The 24,107-nt window shown below is 50.3% G+C and overlaps 1 protein-coding gene across 1 annotated transcript in view; it reads left to right on the top strand.

Moving 5' to 3' along the window:
* The window catches only part of LOC144329706 (uncharacterized), a 210,928-nt gene that overhangs the window by 149,613 nt on the left and 37,208 nt on the right, over positions 1–24,107 (top strand). The gene's annotated exons all lie outside the window — the stretch shown is intronic.

Here is a 24,107-nt window from a genome sequence, read left to right on the forward strand (position 1 = left end):
ATCCCACTCCTTTCACCCCCTCAAGCAGGCTGGTTGGCCTTGTGCAAACTGGGGTGTCACGATCTTAGCCTCCCCTTTTATTTTTCGCTTTGGCCTCAAGTTCTGATGAGAACAGCAGTTACAAAATGGGCTTTAGGTGATTCTTCTGTTACTAAAGCCAGAATTCTCACCAGTTGGAGATGTTTGTCCCCAGGATCCCAGAAAGCTGCTTTGAATCAAGCCCGTAGTAAATAAGTAAGGAACTAAACTCTTGGTCCTCTGCTTAGTACCAGGGGAATGGGTTAGTTGCTGATACCCTTTGATCTGTGCTCACGTGCTGCATCTCATCACGGGAAGCAGAGTCGCCCTGTGGAATAAAGCCCGGCTCAAGGTGGCGCGTCGAGACGCTTGGGGCTGTCAGTCCCTTATACAGCGGCAGACTTGGAGACTCAGTATCGCGTGCAGAGCCCAGGCAACCGGAGTGCATCCACCTTAGAGACCACATGGACGGTCGGCAAGGTGGATGTCCGGGCATATGGCCTTGACAGGCCCACTGCGAGGTGAATTAGGAATTCGTTAGCAAAGAAATCAAACTCGCCTTTGGGTCCCAGCTGCTTGGAAGGCTGAGGCGGGAGGATTACTTGAGCCAGAAGGTCAAGGCCGCGATGAGCCATGATTGTAATACTGCACTCCGGCCTGGGTGACATAGCGAGACTCCAAGTCAAAAAAAAAAAAAAACACAAAAAAACCCCTCAAACCTTACTCTTCATAGCAGGAGGGACAATTTGTCAAAGTAACTGCAACAAAATCTTAGATGATATAATTTCAGTGGCTAAGTGAGCTGTCCATCCCACGTGGCTGGCTCACAACGCAACAGAGCCAGGTGCTGCTGCAACTGCGCCCCTCCCCACCCGATCGCTTGTGGACATTTTCTGTTTCCCCATATCTCCCTTTTGGATACATAGCTCGCTACTTTATAGCTAAGCATCAGTAAAACAGGTTGTCTATTTTGAAAAGTAACTATTATGTCTTTTAAGGACAGAAAATGAAGCAGGTGACAATAGCATGGCAACCTGGTGAATAGATTTAGAGGAATATTTAATACTTGGCACCACTCTGAACCCTTCTTCTCTCATGCTTAGTTACAGCTACCGCCTTCTATGACAAAACACTTTCAGCTCTGTGAGTAGGAATTAAACATGTTCTGAATCAGAAGTTTTAGTTAAGCAGTATTTTACGTGAATGCCCAGATCCTAAGTGTTCACTGTACTGGTGTGTGGTGTTGAAGAAGGAACGAGGGCTTGGGGCTGCGTTTATGGTGCAGCGTCCGGGTTCCCATATGTGAGATGAGGGCCATGAGACACGGCCTGGAAGGTTCAGACTGTGGGATTGAATGGATCTACCCAGTCCTGGAAAGCCTCAAGTCTAACTTGACTTGGGCTGGTTTTAGGGAGATGCTGGCAGCGCTGTCCTCACAGGTTACCGGGAGGGGCTCTGGCACCGTCCCCGTCAGGTGTCTCATGATCAGCCAGCTTGCTCATCTCAGAAGCTGCTGGTCGTGTTCTCGTTCCTGTTGTTTGTTGCGTGTTATTTAGGGTTCTGTTCATGTGGGGACCTAGGAAGTTTCACAGTGAGAGGAGAGCCGCTGAGCCGCCTTCCTGCCTGGACGCCAGCCCCACGGAGGACCGTAACTGCTTGAGGTTGGCTTCTGCCCCCGGCCTCACCTGTGGAGGCATTGATGCAGTGGTACTTTCTAAGCTCCTGGGGCACACAGTGCTGTTGTGTGGATCCACAGGCCACTGTGGCGTCCAAGCACGTGCTCCCGGAGGAGAGGACTCTGCGGGCACTGATAGTGGGAGCTGGCTGAGAGTCCAGCAAGTGAGACTCCCTGTGACGTGCACAGCTGCCATCTGCACAGCCCCTCCTGAGGCCAAGATGGTCGTGCGATAAATGCACAAAGCGCGTCTCAAGCAAAAAGCCGCCAAGTGTCCACATCCAGGATATCCACCAAGGTGGCCTTTTGGTGTTAATACGATGAATGTGACCAGCAGGTGGTCTGTGTCGAGTGTGACTGTGCCACTGCAGTTTTGTTCTCATGTCTTGATGAGCATGAACGGTTCCTGACGAGGGTAGGTAAGGATGCTGTGACCTGAGACTCTGCAGTATTGTAGCTTGAGGAACCAAGGAGTTCTTCTCTCTTGCAAAGCCGTCAGGGAGGATGTTCCAGGCTGGTGACTGCTCCATGAGGTATTCAGAGATCCAGCTTTCTTCCCGACCCCTGCTCTGCATTCCCAGGGACATGGCTGTCCTTGCTGTGGTTGGGACTGGGTGATTGCCATGCTGGCAGGGGAGGCTTAAGGTGAGAGTGGCCGTGATTTACCTAAGTTACATAATGGCAGGGAGCCTGGGAGTAAAGTGTAGCCGTAGCCTGGAGGATGGATGATGGATGTTGGTGAACGACTGGCTGCACTCACCGCACCTGGCCCAGGAATGGGGAAGGATGGCTGAGTATGCCATTCAATGGTACCTGGTTCTTTCAGATTTGACTTCCTTATGGATTTTCTGCTGTAAAGAGGAGAGAGCCTGTGGTTCTAGGCCAAGCATCTCACTCATCTCATAACATCTTGTATCCCTCAGCCAACATTTATGTCAAGTTTTAGAAGTCCTATCAAACTGGCAAGCATTTCTCAATTTGGTTTAACCATTGGATTTTATATTTGTGTCTGCATGTCTATTTTACATCTATGTAGTTATTTGACACTCTGTAGTACCTTTGTAATAGGTTCTATTTGGTGGAAGTTACTTTCAACAAACCCTTGCTGCTACTTGAATTTTCAAGGTTGCAAGTAGAAAGGAGAGAATAAAAACCACATCTTCTCTAATTTTAAAATTTGTTGTTTCTCAAATCACACCAGAAGTACAGATATTACAAATTACAAAAGCAGCCAGAATCAAGGTTAAGAGATTTCTGGGCGATTCTGGCTAATCAGCAGTATTTGCTGAGGTGTGTGCAGCAGAGCAACATGCCAAAAAGCCCGGGACGGCGGAGAGATGGGAGGCCAGGCTGTGACTTCGGAGGTGCTGTTGCCTCAGGGAGAGGAGCTAGATGTAGAGAGGATAAATGGACACAGGTGTGACCACCGCCATCCTTGCCGTGGCACGGAGGTCTTTGTACAGGGACCTTTGTGAGCTGAGTTAAAAATTGAAACTGAGAGAGTGCAATGCATTCTTAGTTTTTAAAATAAAATGCTAATAGAGAACATTTTGTTTGTAAGAATGTAAAATGTTACATCTTTGTTAAAGAATAATAATTTGCTTCTGAGATCTTTGTGACTGAGATTTGAAATCTTAAGTATGGTTTTTTCTTCCATGTTTTATACATATGCACGTATACACATACATGTAAGGTATATAAAAGGAAAATAAGCATATCTGTATTCACATTTATATACACTTCCATAATGTGTATACTTCTAGTCACACATAAGTCTAAGAGACTATGACTTGACTTGATAACCATGAGAGGGTAATTAAATAATTTATCTGCTCTTAGCCTTGCTTTTGTATGTGAGCAGGGACCCTGCGAAACGCGCCTCCCACGTTCCAGGCCTCACACAGCCCGTGCCAGGTTTTGGAAGCAGGAGTTTGTCTGCAGCCACTTCGGGAAACATGTGGTTGCCAGGATTGCCTAGAGCTCCAGGCTGTCTCCAGTCCCAGCCTCCCTGGGGTAGAAGCTGCCCTACCAGGGGCCTGGACATGGACGTTAGGCCCTGGAGCCAGGGACCGCTCCTGAAGCGGGGGGCTCCCCTCACGGTTGGGCATGAGAACCGAGGATAGGAGGCGGAACCAGCCTCGGGCCAGTGCACGGCCTCCCTGAAGTGCTTGCGGGAAGCCCCAGCTGTACTTTGCTGACCCCATAGACAGCACCACACTCTGTGAGATCCCCCTGGCCCACCCCTCAGGTTCCTAAAATGATGAAGGTTTCCTGAGCTCTGAATTTTTAGGTCTAGGCTAAAAAGTCCTGGGACAGGCTCACAGGGTTCTTTATGTAGAAATGATGAGTGTGCTGGTGACTCAGAGCAGGCACTGCACCCTCACTCCAGGGTCCTTCGTGCCAGGTGGAAACGAGCGTGTGGGTCACCCAGAGTCCCTGCATCCTCACTCCAGTCACTGCTCTTTGGTTTCTTAATTAAAAGCCTAAAAGCCTTGATAATGAAAATGCATTCTCCCCAGAGAGTCGAGTTTCCGGTTATGGAGGCTCACCTGTAAATGCCGTGCCAGGTCAAATATGCTGAGATCTGGGCCAGGTCCCGCTTCCTGCTCACGGCCAAAGCAGGTACTTCATTTGGGAGGTGACCCAGGGGGATATTTGAGAGGCCTGCCTGTCCCCGAGGGATGAATCCGCTGGCCTTCACATTCTGCTCCGGCCTCCATCAGCTCCTTCCTACCTGCAAACTGCCGGCTTTGACGTTGCAATCATTGGAGATATGTTAGGGACTTGGTATGGGTTGATGCCCATAGGACCAGCAGATCGTGAAAAGGTGGGAACCATGGCTGGGAGGGTGGTGACCACGGCCAAACTGAGAACCGTGGTGGGCTGGGAGGTCCATCTTCTGTCTGAAGTGTTTTTTAAAATAAAAAACAGTGTCTCAGGAGCATGAGAGGGGAGGCCACAGACGGGGAGAACGCATCTGTAAAAGACTCATCTGAGAAAGGCTGTTATCCAAACCGTGCAAGGAACTCTCAAAACTCAACAAGAAAATGAACAACCTGATTAAAAATGGACCAAAGACCTGGACAGATACCCCAACAAAGAAGATACACAGATGGCAAATCTACACGTGGAAAGATGGCCCGCGTCTTATGTCATAGGGCGAGGCGTCACTGTGCACCCATCGGCCTGGCCAAAACCTGAACTCCGACACCACCACGTGCTGGTGGGTGTGTGGGCATCAGGACCCTCACTCATCGCTGGGGGAAGTGGGGCAGCTCCTGTGGGAGGCAGCACGGCGGTTTTCCTTGGAACTAAGCTCTCCGACCACAGAAGCAATCACAGTCCTGGACGTTTACTCGGAGGAGCTGAAAGTTTACTTCCATGCGGAAATGTGCACACAGACATTGACAGCAGCTTTATAATTGCCAAAACCAGAAAGCAACCAAGATGCCCTTCAGTAGGTGAATGGATAAACTGTGGTATGTCAGATACTGGGATATTATTCAGCACTAAAAAGAACTGGACCCCTAAGCCATGAAAAGACACAGAAGGATCATAAACGCATGTTGCTAAGTGAGACTCCAATCTGGAAAGGCTGCCTGCTGTCTGAGTCCAACCACAGGACAGTCTGGAAAAGGCAAAGCTGTGGAAACTAAAACAATCAGCGGCTGTCAGGGGTTGGGGAGGGGAGAGATGAATGGGAGGAGCATAGGGGGTGTGTAGGGTGGGGCAGCAACTCCAGGTGGGGCTTTCATGGGGGATCCATGCCGTTCCACGTCTGTGAAACCCACAGAGTGAGCAGCAGCAGGCCGAGTCCTCGTGTGAGCTGTGGACTGTGGGTGGTGGTGCCTTGTTGATGTGGGTCTGTCGGTCGTACAGACATGCTGGTCTGGTGAGGGCAGGAGAATGATGGAGGCTGTGCCTGTGCTGGGAAAGGATATGTGAGGACTCTCTGTACTTTCCTCTTGATTTTGCTATGAACCGAAAACTGCTTTTAAAAACGTCTATTGAAAAGGCAAACAAAAAAGTGCTGGCCAGACAACATCAGTGTGAGGGTGTGGCCTGTGTTCTACGTTCAGAATTTCCCTTTTAGAATACACGTATCTAAATTTTTCAAAGTTAAACCTTTGCATTAAGTAACTCACTACAAAGTTACAGTATCAGCTTGGGCACTGCCAGGATGGCCAGGATCCTGTATCCTGACCAGCTTCTCCCCTTACAGGTGCAGTTGACGTCCATGGCCACATCCCAGTAAGCGGCAGGGCTGGAATCAGGAGTCAGGCTTTGCGGGACAGAGAGGAAGTGAGATCTTGTAAGCACGTGGCTGAGGGCGGGCAGGGAGGAGCCCGTGGTGCAGGGAGCCGGCAGGGATGACTTTTTGACCAGTTTTCCTTATCGCTGAGGCCTTCTTAGACTTGGGGAGTTGGGAGTCCCCACTCTCGGGTGCCTCAGAAACCAAAGCCTGCTTGTAATGCTCAAGTTCCAGATGCCTCAGGGGAGGTACCTGGGTTGTTGGGTACAGTTCCGTTATTTGCTGCTCGGTGGGATTTGCCCGCAACATTTCTGATTGTTTTTAAGAGCTGATGTTTGAGCTGCTTAAAATCACATATGGATGTCGATTTATCTATAAAAGTTAAGAATGGAATTTGAGTGCAAAGAGTTGTGAAAATGCTCAAGGTTATGTACTAATGTATACATTACATTTGTGGAAATATTTGAAAGTGCAGGATTTACATTAAACACTTCTCTTGATTTTTGTAATATCTACCTGTCATTTTCCCATTTGATTAATAGATGTCAGAGGGCTTAAATTTTGAGTGCCTGAATTCACTGAAATTAAAACTTCTTACATCAAATGTAATTGAACTGAATGTAGCAACAGTGCATGCTTTTATAAGTACTGATTAAAAAATATATAAAAACACATATCCATGAACATGCAGATGGGGGCAGCATATTAAACCATGGAAGTAGAATTCGTATTGTTTTCTGAGAAGACAAATTTTTAAAAAGCTAAGGGGTCTTATAACTTTCTAGTTTCCAACTTATTGACCCTAAAGTGGAAGATTGACAGCAGCAGAAGAGGAGATCCTGGGCCAGTGCAGGCTCTGGGAGCAGCGGGGTGAGTGCTGGAAGGAGCTGGCTGGAGGCAGAGCCAGGGAGGTGCTCAGACAGGCCAGGACGGCCTCAGGGCACGCGGCTCAGTGAGTGAGAAAAGGTTCACATTTCTTGGAGAGCCCTTGACTCTGCCCACGGAAAACCCAAACTCCTTCCAACGGGGATGTGCATCTCATGTAAAAGTTGTTACTCCCAGAAAGAAAACCAGTGGATGTAGAAATTTTACGTATGCAGAAATTACTTCAAATTTGTTTCTAACCTTATCCTTTTCTTCCCCCATCTTAATGTGTGGTGACTTTCTGCAGGTGACGCACACGTCTTAGGAGAGCGCTGTATTTCAGTTGCTGTTGGCTCTGATGTGACTTTGTGGTGTCCGATGTTCTTGTTCTGAGGTTCTGCCCAGAACGTGGCTCCTCCCTGCTGAGCGTTGCTTGTTGAAGGCCCGTGTGGAAACTTTCCCTGTAAGCTCGTTGACCGCAGCAGTCTCGGTTAAGAAACCTTTGGACCTCCTGAGACTTCACACAGCCTTCTAACCTTTCTAGTGTGTCCTTTTCATTTTACTGTTCCCCATTAACCCAGATGTTTTCCAGAATGTAAGTAATCTGCTGAATGCAGGGTGGGGGGTGCCCTCCGTTGGCTCTGGGGAGAAGCATCGCTGTTTCTCCGGGTGGAGCTTCCCGCCCACCATGGTGTGCTCCAAGACGCAGCAGGGTTCTTTGGCAGAAATAATCGTCGAAGGCCTGCGTCTCCGTGGCAGGGTGGCTGTGGGTATGGGACCTCGCGGCCATACCGGCCCCTCCCCATCAATGGCACCACGGAGAGGAGCAGGGGGAGGCCTGGGATCTGTCTCCAGAGTCACAGCTGTGCTTCCGAGACTGCGTCGTCCGTATGTAACTAGACATGCAGAGAAAGTGTTGGAGATAAGCAGGAGACGGTGTCTGTCCCTAATGAGCTCAGGCGTGCCCTTGAGAGGGTCAGGTTTCTGTGCGGCTGATCTGGACTCAGCCTGGCTGTGGCAGTGCAGGTGACTGCTGGGCTTTGGCAAGGCTGCACCCACTATCCGTCTGAAATGGCCCCCTTCCCTGGCTCGCGGTGCCAACTGGGCCCCCAGGCCTGAATTCCCGCCAGGACGGAGGCCCTGTGTATGTGTCGGGGAAGGGGGAGGTGGGGGTCCTACTTTATTGCCGTATCCAATGCCACGCGGGGTCAGCACTCAGGAAACATGTGCTGTGTGGGTCAGCGATTGAGTTCAGAAACCTGGAAAATTCAGCAGTGTAGGCTTTGGGCATGACCCGTCCAGCCTTGGGGCTCTTTCTTTCTCTGAATTTCCTTCCATGGCATCCTCCTCATCCCAGGGGCCCCTGTTCCCATATGGCTGTTGGCAACTTCACAGGTTCCTCTGCCTCCCCTCCCGGGCCCTGGTGTGGCTGGGGCAGCTAGTAGCTGTGCAGACCCCACAGCCAGTAGATCATTGGTGCCAACGCCTTGGGCCTGGTTTACTTGAGTCAAGGACGGCAGTACATGGCTGAGCCCACCCCGAATGCCTGGATCGGAAGGCCTTGGGTTGCAGAGGGGTGGGGGTTGGATATTGAAGGACAACCTGCAAAGCAGAAGGGGAAATGGCTGTGCTGATGGGCAGCTAGAGGAGTCTGTGCAGAGCCTGGGACCCAGTGCAGACACAGAGCTGACATGGGCAATGCAGTGACACGGCCACCGTGGAAGTGGGCAAAGTTACAGGCTTCAGACCGATATGGAGGGGCTGGTCTAAAACGATCCTCATTTTCCTTTAATCCTAACAATTGCTGGCTTACAGGGTGGGGGAGTGAGATCTGTGGTGGCCGCGAGGAGAGACAGGGATTTTAATTAAACCCCTCTTTCTGGGAGAGGGGAGTAGCCGTTTCTGTAGGGCGGTGAGCATCGTCATCTCAGGCAGCTCAGGCTGCTGTAACGAAACACCATTGACTGAGCGGCTTATGAACAACAGGAATTTGTTTCTCACAGTTCTAGCGGCTGGAAGGCAGGATCAGGGTGCCGCACGGGTGAATTCTGGTGTGGGCTCTTTCCTGGTTGGCACACACCTTCTCTCTGGCCCTGACACAATGGGAGGGTGAGGGATTTGCTGGGCCCCTTTCTGAGGCACAAATCCCATTCAAGGGTCGTCTCCAGCCTCGGGAACTCATTACCTCCCAAAGACCACCTGACAGCATCACATTGAGGCTGAGGATTTCAACCTGTGTTTTGAGGGGCAGGCAGGCAGTTTGTAACCGTCACCCTCTTTGTGTATTTCTGACTCAACATTGAGTCTGCCTTTGGCTCTCCAGTGGACAGAGCCTGTGTGGACACTGAGCAAGGTCAGAGCTGCAAGCATGTGCACATCGGGGGCAAGGGAGCTGCCAGGGGTGTGAGAACGGGGTTTCAGCATCAATCGGAGCTGCTTTCCTGGCAAATGTACTCATAAGCTATCCTGGCAACATTTGCTTTTCACGAAGAGTCGATGAGGCAGTGGGGGCAGCAGGCGGTGTTGCCAGAAGCTTGGAACTGATGAGCAGCAGAGAAGGGGCAGAGGCCACGACCTTGGGGTAGTCAGCAGTGCCAGGTGTCTGCCCTCCAGGCCTCACGTCTGTGACTGTGTAGAGACCGAGCCGACCGGGGCTTGCCGGCCAGTGTGGCTCTCATGCAGGTGATTATCGCGTTGTGCTTTCTATGTAATGTTCCCTCAACCCCATGCCCACCCCACCAATTTCTGTGCCTAGCAGAAATGATGCTGCGTTTCCTTGATGAAGCCTTGAGTTTCCTGTGGAGATGTAGGAATAGCATGATTTGGCTCACGTCAAAATACTTTGCAGTGAAGCTGCACGGAAGAGGATTCTAGGCTTCCATTTGACGTTTTCAACAATGCCTGAGTGTTACAGGACCGTCTTGCTTGTTAATAAAGCACCAGATGAAAAAGGCTACTGGTTAATAAAGGAGACTTTTTACATTAGCACAGAGAGGGTGGCTTGAGATAAATTCAGCGTAACGTAGGTGTGTTTGTAAGCCATCAAAAGGACCATCTCTCTGCTGGCGACACATGTTTTCCGGTATTGGTTTTGTTCTGTAAAAGGATGACTGGCATTCGGCAGAGTCATTCCAGAATTCACCTGGAAGGCGTCCACATGGTGCCTTGTTTTCTCCTGACATTCTGGGCACCACGAGGGATTATTCCTGTCTTCAGCACTAGCAGGAGACTTTTCCTGAACACCTGCTCCTCTTTGGCGTTGTGGGTGTGAAGGGGCCAGAGTGACCCTGTCTTCATGGAGTTTTCAGACACCATGGGGATAGTGTGGCTCGAGTGTCGGGCTCGGGTGGGAGGGAGACTTTCCCCAGAAAACAGCTGCCATTTCCAGGACGGCCCTCGACCCCTCCTCCCTCTGTTCCTCTGCGTCATGTCTGAATTAAGGCTGTTCTATCGTAGCGGGGGTGTCATGTTAACTGGAAGTGTGCTTTTTTACTGAGCAGTAAGTAAATTAATGGTACATTTGCCAAGGACAGCGAGGTTTGATTTGATGAATCCAGTGGGGGAAAGGAGAAGGGGCTTGGCTGTGTGGGGATGTGTGTGATGGGAGCAGAATGGAGTGGCCATGCAGGCTGTTGGGATGGAGGGGCCACGCTCGCATTTCCATGGATCCGTCGCTGTTTGTGCCACTAGACCTGGACCTCTGTCTCTACTTCTAACACCCGTATAGTGAGGAAGCCCTGATGGGCCTGAGTTGTGGCCATCGCTGGGAAATGCCCCGGACGCCTCTCCTGGCTGGTGACGGCCCCGGGCCTGGACACTGGGTTCGTCCTGAGCTCTGCGAGGGACTTGGGCTCCACGTGCAGCAGACATCTGTGCATCCCTTTGGATGTGAGATGTTGGCGCTCGGCTTGGAGGCCAGCACAATCTGGGTGTGGTCAGGATCCAGTTCATCCTTTGGAGAGAGAGAGCAGCTGCCCGGGGACCCCTCTGAGGTACATAGACATGCAGTGCCCTCACAGGATGCCCGGTCCCCCGAGAACTTCCCGCCATTCCCCTGGACCCTCAGGTATGGGAGTCAAGTGTGGTGTGTGTGTCACAGGCGGGGGTACTGAGGACACCACGTGCCTGCTCGTGCGAAGACCTGAAGTGCTGCGTGAGCTCGTTCCCAAGGGGCCGTTGGCATCTGGGGGCCTGTGGGTGTCTTTCCACTGGCAGGAAATAATGGGTGGCCCATGTTACCTTTTGTGTCTTTTTTTTTTTTTTTTTCTTTGCCGAAAAGCCCTAATGCCAACGTCGCTGTCCTGCTATTGGAACCGCCCACCTCAGGCTCAATGGCCCTCCTGTTTCTGGGCTGCTGCAGTGTTGTGTTGGGGTAACTGTATTAACTTCGTTTGAATTTTCTTCCTGTTCTTTTGGAATAAGTGTTGATAGTTTGTGCTGCTTGTTCACCCCAGAGGCGAGGATGTCCTTTAGGCCTGGAGGAGCACAGCCCCTGCAGGGAGGTGCCGGGCCTCTACCTCTCATGTCATCAGCAGCCCTCTCCACACGTCTCCTCTTCGCTCCTCGTGCCCACGGCTGGGGTCACGGGCCGCTCGCTCTGCTGTTTGAGATCCTCGGAAAACGTGTTTGCCCTGAAGGGAGATTGGGGGTGTGTGGCTGATTTTAAATAGGAGGAAATGATTGTAACAGAATGAGCAATGCCTAGCACTTAGTCTCAGGCTTGAGAAATTGTGTTTTAGAAGCAAGGTATCCCCAACTCCGGTTTCCTTCAAATTAAATCTTTTAAAGAGTCCACAAATATAAATAGTTAAAGCCTAAAACTATGCAACAGAGGGCCTAGAGCCCAAGCCACTGCCACCTCTGACTCCAAGACACCTCAAAAACTTGGCCCTCCTCCTCAGAGAACCCCCCTTCTGCTCCTCCTTCCACACTGCTCCCTCCACAGTGCTCCCTCCACACTCCTCCCTCCACACTCCTCCCTCCACACTCCTCCCTCCACACTCCTCTTCCGCCCCCTCCCCTTCTTCCTTCCCCTTCCCTTCTTCCTTCCTTCCTCTCCCCTTCTTCCTTCCTTCCTCTCCCCTTCTTCCTTCCTTCCTCTCCCCTTCTTCCTTCCTTCCTCCCTTTCCTCCTCCCTCCTCTTCCTCCTCTTCCCCCTCTTCCTCCTCTTCCTCCTCTTCCTCCTCTTCCCCCTCTTCCCCCTCTTCCCCCTCTTCCCCCTCCTCCCCCTCCCTGTCCTTGGGCAACCTCCATGGAACTCTGGTTCAAAGTCACTGGTCTGTGGGGCCGCCCATTTGATAGACGAGCACGCTGGGGACCAGACACAAGTGACTGACTCAGACCAGCTCGCATGTCGTCTCCTGCCTCCCGTAACACCGGGTTGTCCCTAATGGAAGAGAGTCAATGATGCTGCTTCACTGATCTCCAGGGAAAACAGGTTGATAACAGGTTATAAACATGGGAATGTTTTGGAAAAAGCGTCGTCCACGTGTCAGCTCCATCTCTCCTGCCCGGAAGATGTAGGGGAAACCTGCCTTCAGCCCACCCTCATCCCATAACAGGACAGAGGACAAAGGGGCAGAGACCCAGGTCCTGTCAGTGCCCTCAGGAAACCCCCCATTTCCTCCTCATGGTGGACGTGGAAACCATCCCACTGGACTAGATTTTCCCGGGAAGCCCCTTCACCCCGACAGCAAGGAATCTGGTTTGAGCACACACCATTCTCGGTGCCATGACTTTTTCTGCTGCTGAACCCTGCATACGTGGCCCATTGATCTTGCTAGTCCAGTGTTACTGGGTCCTGGGAGTTTCTGTGGGCTGATGGCAGGTGTTTACCATTGTGTTCAGAGGGGAGAACAGAACTTTATTTGTCGAAATCAGATGATAACCATCGCCATGTGATTCCTTGGGTTGGTTTGGGTGGGGGGTGCTCAATGCTTTTCCTGAGGGCTAAGTTCTAGTTTGAGACCGTCTCTCTTTGTCGCCCAAGCTGGAGTGCAGTGGTGCGATCTTGGCTCACTGCAACCTCCGCCTCCTGGCTTCAAGCAGTTCTCCCTGCCTCAGCCTCCCAAGTAGCTGGGATTATAGGTGTGTGCCACCACGCTTGGCTAATTACAAAAATATTTAATATAGGCTGGGTTTTGCCATATTGGTCAGGCTGGTCTCGAACTCCTTGCCTCAAATGATCGGCCCACCTTGCCCTCCTAAAATACTGGGATTACAGGCTTGAGCCACTGTGCCCGGCCTGATCCTGACATCTTTTAAAGCTGCCTTCATGTACCAAAAGCCAGTCTATGTTTGAAAATCAGTCTTGAAGAGCCTAGGAGGAGAGGGATAAGCTTCAGCTAGGTGAATAACTATGCATATGTTAAAAATATGGGCCAAAATCTACCCCAAATGTTAACTCTTCTGCTTTGCGTATTATATCCATTTATAGTTATTTCAGCACTAAGATTTTTAAAGACTCTTTTGATAATTATGGAGAAATTACTATTAAAACTCAGCTGCATTTGTAACACTTCAAAGAACTAATTGGATGACATCATTTTTCCCAGAGGCATTTTGGATTGTTACATAATTAATGTTTATCTCTTTGCCAGAAATCTTTTTTTTTTCTTTTCCAGAACAGATACCTGAAAAGAAACTTTCCTTTGCATTAAGTGTTATTTCACTGTGTGACAATCAATTTTTGAACGTGAGAACAAGATCATCATGTATTTTTGGGATAATTCTTGCTTAATAGTGATAATGCTAAGTGTTAAAATTATGCAACAATTTGTTTCTTTGAAAATTACTATTTGCCTGCTCACCAGGTGGGAGCTGATGAGAACGTGGATGTAAAAATTAAATTGTATTTAGCTTGTATAAAAGAAGTTTAAAAAAAAAAAGCTCTTTTTTTTTGTTTTGTGCTACTACTGAAGTTGCTTCGTTGTGGAAATGAGGTTATTGCAGGCACCTAGAATTTTATCTCCTTCACTTGTACTATGGGAAGAAATTCTCCAACAAGCACAAGAATCTGACTTTCTGATATTGAGACTCCTAGGTATCAGCCCCGTGGAAGGGTTGGTGATTACGTGAGTGTTGGCGTTGATGTGGGCACCCTCCAAGCCGGACGCAGGGAGCAGGGAAGGGTAGAACAGGCCCCTCAGGAGCCATGAGAAAATCAAGTGTTGGCAGCAGTGGTGAGGGTTGATGTCAGGGGCCAGGAGGAGGTGGTGAAGGGAGCATGTGCCTCAAGGCAGCCCTGGAACCCGCGGTCCCTGCAGTGAGGTCTGATCTGCAGGGGACGTGGACGGCCACGTGGCGAGGCCCACAGACAGCCTGGACTTGGCTGCCTCAGAACTCTGGTGGACGTTGCAAACGGCCCCACAGGGTTGCAGTGCACATTCCTCGGACAGAGAGAAGACGCTTGTAACTGTTTTCGGCATGAAGCCAGAGCCCTGTGAACAGTGGCCACTGCTGTCGTGACTGAGTGCCGTGCAACTGGAGGCATTTGCTCTGCTCAGTTCACTTAATTGGGCCAGGAATGGGGTGGCCCTGCCTTCAACAAGCTTGACGCATTGAACGAGGACTCAGTCAGTAAAGTACTCTGTAAATATGCTCTGCTGGCTAGAGTGAGCAAAGCCCAGGGAGAGAGTGGTTCCTCAGTATTAGACAGGTGTTTGTGGTGGGGCCAGCTGTGTGGCTGCCAGAGCGAATGTGACCAGGAAGCCTCTGTCCCCCCGGAGGTGGCCAGCGTAACTGTTACATGTGCCATAGGTAGAAAGTGGGCACTGCTGGGAAACTTGCTCATGTTGCTGTTTTCTGATTGGAAATTCAAGGTTTCTGAGCATCCTACATCGAATTTGTACATTGCTGAGACTGTACACCTTTCAACATTTGTTTTTTCCTGCTTTTCGGATCCATACAACCTGGCATTTGGCCGTGGCTTCCAGGACAGGCTGGATGCAGAGTGAAGTCCTCCTCACTGTCAATCTTTGCAGATGTCTTTCTTGAGAGTCTCAATTAGGTTTTTACTTAACTAGACTTTTAAAATTGCCATGCACATAACTCTACCAGTTACAATCGTGAGCTAACATGGGTTTTTGGTTTTACTTTGATGAATGTTTAACATTTGCATGCTGGATGTGGGGGTGGAGGTCATTTATCTGCTTTTCATTTCCTTCTTGGTTATACTTAGTGACTTTCAGGTACGGTGTGGAAAGCCTGGCACAGGGTGAATTGCAGGCTGCAGTGTGGCACGGTGGACGAGAGGCGCGGGCTGCAGTGTGCACAGTGGATGAGAGTGAAGCTATTTCCATCTTCGAGGGAAACACACAGGAAACAATTTAAAAAACTGATCATCTAGCTTGAATGAGGTCCAACAAATTCAGTTTGCAAAGTTTAACTTCCAAGTTAACTTAGTAACTTTTCCCCCAAGTCATTAATTTAGTAGCTTATGTTTATTGCCTAAAGCAAGTGATAAATTCTAAAATGAATGACTAAACATGTAATAATTTAGGCATACAGCACCTGAAGGGAAAACTGCCAGTATGCTAAAATATTGGATACAGATGCTCAAAAAATATAGTGTAGCATTCTTACAATGCATGTGCTTTTAGCATGTAACTTGGTGAGTAGTTTTGAGCTATATTTGTAGGAATGTGTATCTTGAATACTTTAGGACACCACTGGAGATGTGTGCTTGAGAGGTATAAATACTGGATGTTCTTCTCCCTTCCCTTAAATGAAAAACATTAGCTCCCTTCCTTTTTATTTTTATTTTTTGAAGTGGACTCTCGCTCTAGTTGCCCAGGCTGGAGTGCAGTGATGCAATCTCGGCCCACTGCAACTTCCGCCTCCGGGGTTGAAGTGATTCTCCTGCCTCAGCCTCCCCAGTAGTTGGGATTACAGGTACCCACCACCATGCCCCACTAATTTTTGTATTTTTATTAGAGATGGGGTTTTGCCATAGTGTCCAGGCTGGTCTCAAACTCCTGACCTCAGGTGATCTGCCCACCACGACCTCCCAAATTGCTGGGATTACAGGTGTGAGCCACTGTGCCTGGCCATCTCCCTTCTATAATGATTTATACAGTTGTTTTTGCTTTTTGTTTTTTTGAGACGGTGTCTCACTCTGTCGCCCAAGCTGGAGTGCAGTGATGCAAATCTTGGCTGACTGCATCCTTCACCTCCTGGGCTCAGGTGATCCTCCCACTTCAGCTTCCTGAGTAGCTGTGACTGGACACACGTCACCACGCCCAGCTTTATTATTATTATTATTAGTAGTAGTAGTAGTAGTAGTAGTAGTAGTATTTTTAGTAGACACAGGGTTTTGCCATATTTTCCAGGCTGGTCTCGAGCTCCTGGGCTCAAGCAATCTCCTGGCCTCAACCTCCGAAACTGCTGGGATTACAGGCGTGAGCACCACATTTGGCCCATTTTTTTTTTCTTCCAGGATTAGGAGTCGACTTTCAGAAAATCCTTCAACCTTGCAAGCTTAATTTTCCATAAAAATATTCCTCTAGGATAAAAACAAGACACAAAGAAGTACGTGTGGACTGCAGTTAAAAATTTTCAACACAACTTAGCTTAGGAAAGTTGACATTTACAAAGAGCAGGAGGCCCGTTCAGTGCCTTCTAGGCACTGGGAATGGCGGTCTGTGGGCGACCCTAACATGTGCGGCGTCCTGAGACGTGATCGTGGTGTTCACGCTTTTACCGAGGGCTTCCCGGGAGTACCAGAGGCTGTTCTTCTGCAGTCGGCCAGCCAGGCAGCAGCTGCTGGAGAAGGAACAAATAGCAAAAGACAGATGTACACGGTGTTATTGTGGCAGAGAGGTTAAAACCAGGGTCACTTTGTTCTTGCAGTTTTAAAAAACGAATAATGAAGTCCTTAAATATGTTTAGGATTTCAAAGTAGTTGTGGGTGTGTCTGTGTCTCTAGCTCCCGTTCGGGTGCTTCCTGCGAAGAGAGCTCAGAGAAGCCACCTTTCCTTGATGAGGTGACAGTGTCTGGAGAGGTGTGAACCCCGTGGTGGGGGGAAGACTGACCTGGGGTGAGGCTGGGTCAGTGTGGGGATCCAACCCCACTCCACATTCCTGTAGGGAATCCACAGTTCTAAGTCTTTATGATAGGGGTAAAAATAACCTGGAAGAGGTGTTATTTTTTAAGAAGTAAGTGCCATGCTCTTTTTTCCTCATACTTTTCCGTGTTTAAGCAGCATTGAAGGATAAGGCACTAGTAGCATGTTGTTTTGGAAACAATGTTGTTGGTTATTTTACATTGAATATGGTACTAAGGTTGCCTGGTAACAGAAGTTTTCCTTAAACAACATAGAACTCTGTTGAATCTGTTGCCCCATTGGCTGAGCCGTCTGAAATCAGTGCAGTGGCAGCTGAAGAGGCCTCTTCCCCTTGGAGGAAACCGCTGGATTGGCAGGAGGCACGGCTCTTGATTTGAGGGAGTGGGGCGGGGTTGCAGGGACCCCACGTGGCCCCTGCAGCTCTGTCCTGCCCCCTGCTGGTTGGCCAAGCAGCCTCGTGACAGTGTGCTCAATTGTGAATGTTCACTGGGGCAGGCCGAGGCTTTTGTTCCAGAAACACTGACTTCAGAAACGGCCGGCTGTGTGTGTTGAGCATGGCAAGAAAGACTTACGTGTGTCTTAAACCTCTTGAACAAAGCAAGTTGATGTTTCAAATGCATCTCAAAGGCTAATGACTTTGCTATGGTCAATATTCAGGAGAAAAGAGGGTTTGATGAAACAGAAAGACAGGAGTGGCAAGTGACGTGCTTGTGCCCCCTATGACTAAGCGATGTCCTGGCCGTTCCACACCACGGCCTCTGAGCAGCCAGCCTGCAGATACTGGGTCAATTTAGATATCCCTGATCTCGGCAGAGGTTTGATCAGGTAGCCCAAGAGCAGATAAACACAAACGCTGACTGGAAACCCTGGCACACGGGGACACTGGAAACAGCAAGCTGCTATTAACGTCATAGTAAGAGACAGTCGCCTGCTCTCTTAGGGGTGTCAGTTTCTTTTGCTTCTAGACGTTCATCTGCGTTACAATACAGTTTTGCTCCGTTTATCCCCATTACTCCACTGTCTTCGCCGTTAAAGTCTCAGCCAGCACTTAGCTCTGACACTGCAGGAGTTTCACTGTGCGGCTGACCAGGCCTACCTGGCTTGGCTGTAAAGCAGGTGAGATTTTCCGGAAGGCAGTGACGAGAACCCGAGGCAGGAAAGAGCATTGCTGGTCTACATACGGCAGTGCACCTGCAGCAGAGCATGTACGTGCACATTCAGGCTAAACAGGTGTAGGAGAGAAGAAAACCACCTATGATTAGTCACTTAAAATGCCACACACCCAACCTTTGAGATCCTAGCACATAGAGTAGTAGTGGTCTTGGAGATGGCAGGTGTGCTGAAGTCTGATTTTCTCACTTAGCTTTTCCAGCAGCGTTTTCCTCATCTCTAAGCTGGGGCTAACAACTGCCACGCATAGATTTGTGCATGGAACCGTGCGTGTAAAGTGAGGTAGCCCCCAGGACCTAGGAAGGACTCGTGGTCAGTGTCGGTGGTCATGCGTGCTGTACGGGTCCCCCAGGAGGACCATTGCTACAGATAACTCCCTCCGTTCAATGTCACTGAATGTAAAAGGTGGGACATTGGCTTCTGATGTGTCTGGTTTGCTGCAGGCCACGCTGCACCCCGTGGTTCCTGAGCCCTGAGCTGAAGTACATCCTGCTGCATCGCCTGTGTCGCTTTTGCTGTGTCACTTAGAGCTCCTGTCCTGGGAAACTTCCTCGCGCCTGACGAGCACCACAGTTTGCAGCAAGACCTGTCCAAAGCGTGGACTGCGAGAGCCCCGCTGTGGTCCTGTCCTCTCCATGTTGGGAGCGACTCTGTGGGGTTTGTCAGCCCTTCTCTCAGGTGTCCTGTGTCTCATGGATCAGCCGACGAGCCCCGTCTGGAGGAGCACTCTGCAAAACGCTGCCGGCCACCCAGATCTCCTAGCGCAGAGTGAGGCCACATCTGCAGACTTGACCGCACAGAGTCCCGAGGCATTCGGCAAGAAGGGGAGTGGGATGTGTGTGAGATCCCACTGCGGAAGCCGGCTCTGCTCCGTACTCTGCGTGCGGGGTGCCTGATGTTCAGACCTGCTGTGTCTATCGGGGGCCATGGCGGGGTGGTGGGAGTGGGGGCAGGGAGCAGCGCGGATGGATCCAGGAAAGGACTTAGTTGAATCCCAGCTGCCCACATACCTGTTGCTGGTCTTGGACAAGGTCCCTAGTTTCTCTGGGCTTTCGGTTTGATTGTAAGACTAGGACGCAGCCCTAGTCTGAAGATGTCGGTGTGTGCGGGAATGCCTGGCGCAGTCACCATGGGTTTTCCTTCAGCCTCCTCCGTTCCCCTCCCTGGGTCAATCAGTATCCATGCGTGCCACAAGTAAATTACAGTCCCTCCGAAAAACCAGTTGACCCGAGTTTTATGGTCGAGCATGGTGAGTGTCCTTGCCAGGAAATGCCACTAGATGTCTTGGGCCTGCTCCTCTACCTCCACAGCAATCCCCGCAACAGGCTGGTTCAGGACGTGGGAGGTGGGAGTCTGTGTTGTACCTAGGACAGGCTGAAGTCAAAGGCTCATTTGCTCTGTGAGGGGTGATCAGGATGACACATCAAGTGGAGCCCCATGGCTGACCCTGGAGGTGGACGGTCGGGTCGGATTGGCCGCCCTCCAGCACGTGTTTCGAGTGATGCCTTCCCTGGGTTACGCAGCCCTGATCTGTAGCGCACAACTTCCCAGCTCCAGCCAGTCTGGTCTTGCCGTCTCCTTCCAAGAAGGTAGGTGCGGCGCAGTTGCCTTTAAGCGGCTCCTTCTGGACACCGCAGGGCAGCAGCAAGCAAGCATGGGCGACTTTTTTCTTACGTTGACCACAATACACAGGGCCAGCTTTGCACGATCCCATTCAGCATCACACGTGTGCATCGGCCACTCACCTGTCCATCTGCCACAGACAGGCTTGGACAGGACCATTGAGTGGCCTTTACGGCAAAGAGCCTAAAGGGCTCACAGGAAACCTGGACCCAGCGCAATGGTAACAGCGCAGCAATACCTGTCATTGATCAAGGGGTATTCTGGGCCCAACATGGTGTTAAGTGATCCAGTTCGGTTAGCACTCTTAGAATTAACCCCCTTTTGCCTATCAGGAAATCGAAGACGGAGGGCATTAACGCCAGGGAGCAGGGAGTAAGGGGACACACAGAGGGGCTGAGGGGCTGGGCACTCTAAGCCCACGGATCTGCCCACAGGCCCCGGCTGCACGGGCACCAGGGCTGCTGCTCTGGAGGGGATGAGGAGCTCTGGGGAAAAGATGGAGCCTGACGTGGGTAAGATTTGGATATTTTCAGAAGAGATTTTCAGCCTGGAATGAGGGTGTAAGTGACTGAATCGGAGTGATGAGCCAGATAGCCCGGCTGCGGGAGCTCCCCTGTGGGGTGAGGGAGGAAGGCCTTGGGGGCGTGTGGCTGAGCAGAGGCGCTGGGTCGCCAGGAGCCGCCGCGGGTTTGGAAAGGGGGAGAAACGCAGCGCCCTGCACTGCAAGGGCACCGAGACGTGGTTGTGGTTCTTCCTGACCGTGACAGGCACAAATGGTGCTGATGGTGGAATGCACGGAGTTTGCCTTCAGAGAACTCCTGCTGTCTTTTAAAACCTGGGCCTCTCATTTAAACTTGGTGGCCTCAGGTGAATGGTCAGAAACAGTTTCTGATGAGGTTGCAGAGACTGTGCATGGCCTCTGATTGTGCACATCCTGTGATTGTGTATAGTCTCTGATTGTGGCCTCTGGCCTCTTTGTGGCCTCTGATTGTGTGGGTCTCTGTGTGTGGTCTCTGATTGTGTGTGGTCTCTGTGCAGCCTCTGATTGTGTGTGGTCTCTGATTGTGCTCAGTCTCGGATTGTGCGCAGCCTCTGATTGTGCTCAGTCTCGGATTGTGCGCGGCCTCTGATTGTGTGCGGCCTCTGATTGTGGGTTGTGTGAGTTTCCCGGGATTGAGTAGATGAGCCTCGTGCTGGAGCAGGTGTGCCTTGTGTTGGGCATGTGGATAAAGAAGTTTAACCCATCCCCTCTTTGAGAATGGCAGGGCAGTAACAAAGGCGGTTGATTTATACATGGCCATCCTCGTGAGGTGAGGACCTGAAAGGTTTACTGCTTTCCCGGAAAGCTGCTCTGGGCGTCACCATCACTGATCATGGACAGCAGCTCAGAAGCCCCCTTAAGGTGCAGGGAGGGACCGGCGCTGGTCCTGTCTGTGCCCAGGCTGCTGGTCACCCTGACGGCCAGGCGATGGCTGCCTGTGCACGAAGCTCGGGTCAGAGTGAATTTGGGCAGTGTCGGCTTTGATTTACGTCAAGACTGATCAGTCTTCCTAAAATACTAGCCATGAAAGCTTTCATAGATTGTAGTTCTTTGGGAGATTTATATGTGGTTTTTAAAGCACAGGGCCCATGGCCAGTGTTGAATTACATTTTGTTCAGTGTAACTGACAGGACACTGGACCTGAGTCTCAGGCCTGCCACAGGGTTCAGGGAGCTTCAGAGAGGGAGATGTTTGTGCTCAAGTTTTCGCAGATGGGATGGGACATGGGCATGGGGCTGGAATGCTCTAAACTTCAATCTTCAGTCATCGGTATCACCTGTGCACACGCATATCGTTTTCAAAGATGGACAAGCTTTTGGGAAATATCTGAAGACTTTTCCAGTTTTGAAAGAAGCTGGGGTGACACTGGAAACGTCAGGTGTCTTGGCTGCTGATCAGGTCCATCACCACGCGCATGGTCCCTAACCTGGCCCACCTCTGATCATGCACAGCAGGTGACGAGGTCCATAACCTCACACTTCTGTGCACAGCAGGTGACCAGGTCCCTAACCTCAAAAGCTTCTGATTGGGTGCAGCTGGTGACCAGGTCTGTAACTTTGCATGGCTCTGGTTGTGCAGAGCTGGTGACCAGGTCACTAACCACCCACACCTCTATTCATACCCAGCGGGTGACCGGGTCCATCACCTCACACCTCTGATTGTGCATAGCGGGTGACCAGGTCTGGAACCTTGCACACCTCTGATCGTGCACAACGGGCGACTAATTCCATGACCTCGCGCCTCTCTGCACAGTTGGCGACCAGGTCCATAGCCTCACACCTCTGATCGTGCACAGCTGGTGGGCGCAGGACCCACTTCAGTGAGGGGCTGACTTCCCAGGTGTGAAGGGGGAATGCTGTGTGGCTCGCTAAGCCCCTCCATGCTTTGGGGGCTCCAGGCTGTGGCCGGCAAGTAGGAGGTTGTCCCAGGAGGCTGCTGTGTGTTGGGGATGGGAGGCAGCTGCAGGGTGGAAGTACGATGTTGTCGTAGGGGGCCACTGTGGGGGGGTGGGACGGGAGGCAACTGCAAGTTGGAAGTAGGATGTTGTCCCAGGAGGCTGCTGTGTGTGGGGGAGGGAGGAGGCAACTGCAGGGTGGTGTGGTGGTCCCCGTGCCACTGATTTCAGGTTAAAATAGAATGTGGACCTCTTTTTACCATAGTTTTTAATTACTCCGCTAGTTTGTGTTGCTGTCTCTTGCTATGAAGTCCACAGTCTGATGTCTCTGTGGTCCCCATGTTTCCCTTCTGCTTGTGTTACCCGATCCTGTGGGTCAGCTGTGAGGAAACCACTCTCCACTCCTCATCTGGAGTGGCCTCGAGCTGGGTGTGCTGGTCTCCTTGTGGGCTAAAGTGTTCTTCTGTTACTGTTTTCTCTGTTTCTTGACCAAATTTAGCAGACTTGTGTATGATGCAAACACTTTAAAAAATGTCTTTTGCCTTTATAAAGAAAACACCTGCATTGCTTTAAAAGGAACCTTTCCTGTGTCTCCATCCTTCCTCACAGATTGCTCTGTGTTAGAAACTCGGTGGTGTGTGTGCTTCATGGCCTCATTCCATCAAGCACTGTAACCTCTGATTGCAAAAGTGACTACACTCGAGGCAAAAAACTTTGCAAATGTTGAAAATAATGAACAAAAACAATATATTGTTCTCTTGTCACCCTGAAATGGCTACTCTTAATATTTTGATGTAGTTCTTTCAATTCTTTTTAAGTAAAGTTGCTTCTAACACAAGCACTTTGATTATATTCATCAAATTATATTCAGGAAATAAGGAGAAAGTAAAAAGAATATCCAGTTTGGGGCAAAAAGGAAGACGACATAGAAAGAGGCTGTAAAACTCCCTGCAACTTGAAAAGCTGGGTTGTGGTGGCTGTGGTTTTGTTTTTACTCTGAGAGACCACAGGATTCTTCTTGGCACTGAAGGGCGGGCAATAAGATAATACCCTGTGTGTGTGCTGGTGGCTGTATAAACCGAGCCGCATGTCCTCTTTCGAAGCAGAGAAAGCATGAGGTTTGAGGTAGTGGTTTGGTAACTTTTGGAAAGTCTGTTTGTAGGACTGCACTGCAGAGATTAAGTCAGTCTGAATTAGATTCGAATGATCTGTTCAGGCCTTGGGAGCTTTCTACACCGGGTGTACGCCTGTTCTGGATGTGGTGTAGAAGGAACAGGATTGGGAGGGTTTCTTGCTTCCCAGTCATAGAAATGCCTGCAATTATCACTGTTTCTTGTCTCTCGGGAAGCTATTTCAGGAAGGAAGTGTACGTTCCAAGGCTGCTGGTTGGCCTGTCGTCACCCTGGGGGTCTTGGTGTGGGTCACGGGAGCTGTGACTGCTCACGCATGGAGCTCTGTCTGTCTCGCTGCCGTGCCGGTAGACAGCTGGTCACCAACAAAGTGTGTGTCCCAGTGGCCTTTGAGAAGAATTCTCTGCATCATTTTTATACAAGGTCCTTTTTCCTTTCAATGTCAACCTCGTGTCTTCTAGCCAAGCGATATGTTCTTGCAGAAACAGGAAGTGTGGCCCAAGTGAGAAATGAGGGAATTGATCTATAACTGCTATCAGTTTTTATACAGTTGAGCCATTGTAATTTATACATAAACATGTTAAATCTATGGAAGTGAGTCATGGTGCCAGACCCTCACAAATGCCGAATGTCCACCTGGGACCTCTCTTCTGTCGTGTCCACATCACAAGAAGAAAAGTCGCTCAAATGCAGCACGGAGTGGACGTGAATCTCCGAAAACTCCATGAATCAGAGCGACTGCTTTCCCAATTGCCGGTCTCCCCATTTGAGGTTGTGAGATTCCCGTTCTGAAGCTCCTTCAATTTCCCAGCACCCATTTCACTCCTTCGTGGAGATAACAGACTCACACTGTTAAACCTTGTTCTCAGATTTTCT

This window comes from Macaca mulatta, chromosome 7 (assembly GCF_049350105.2).
Source record: "Macaca mulatta isolate MMU2019108-1 chromosome 7, T2T-MMU8v2.0, whole genome shotgun sequence".
Classification (NCBI taxonomy): domain Eukaryota; kingdom Metazoa; phylum Chordata; class Mammalia; order Primates; family Cercopithecidae; genus Macaca; species Macaca mulatta.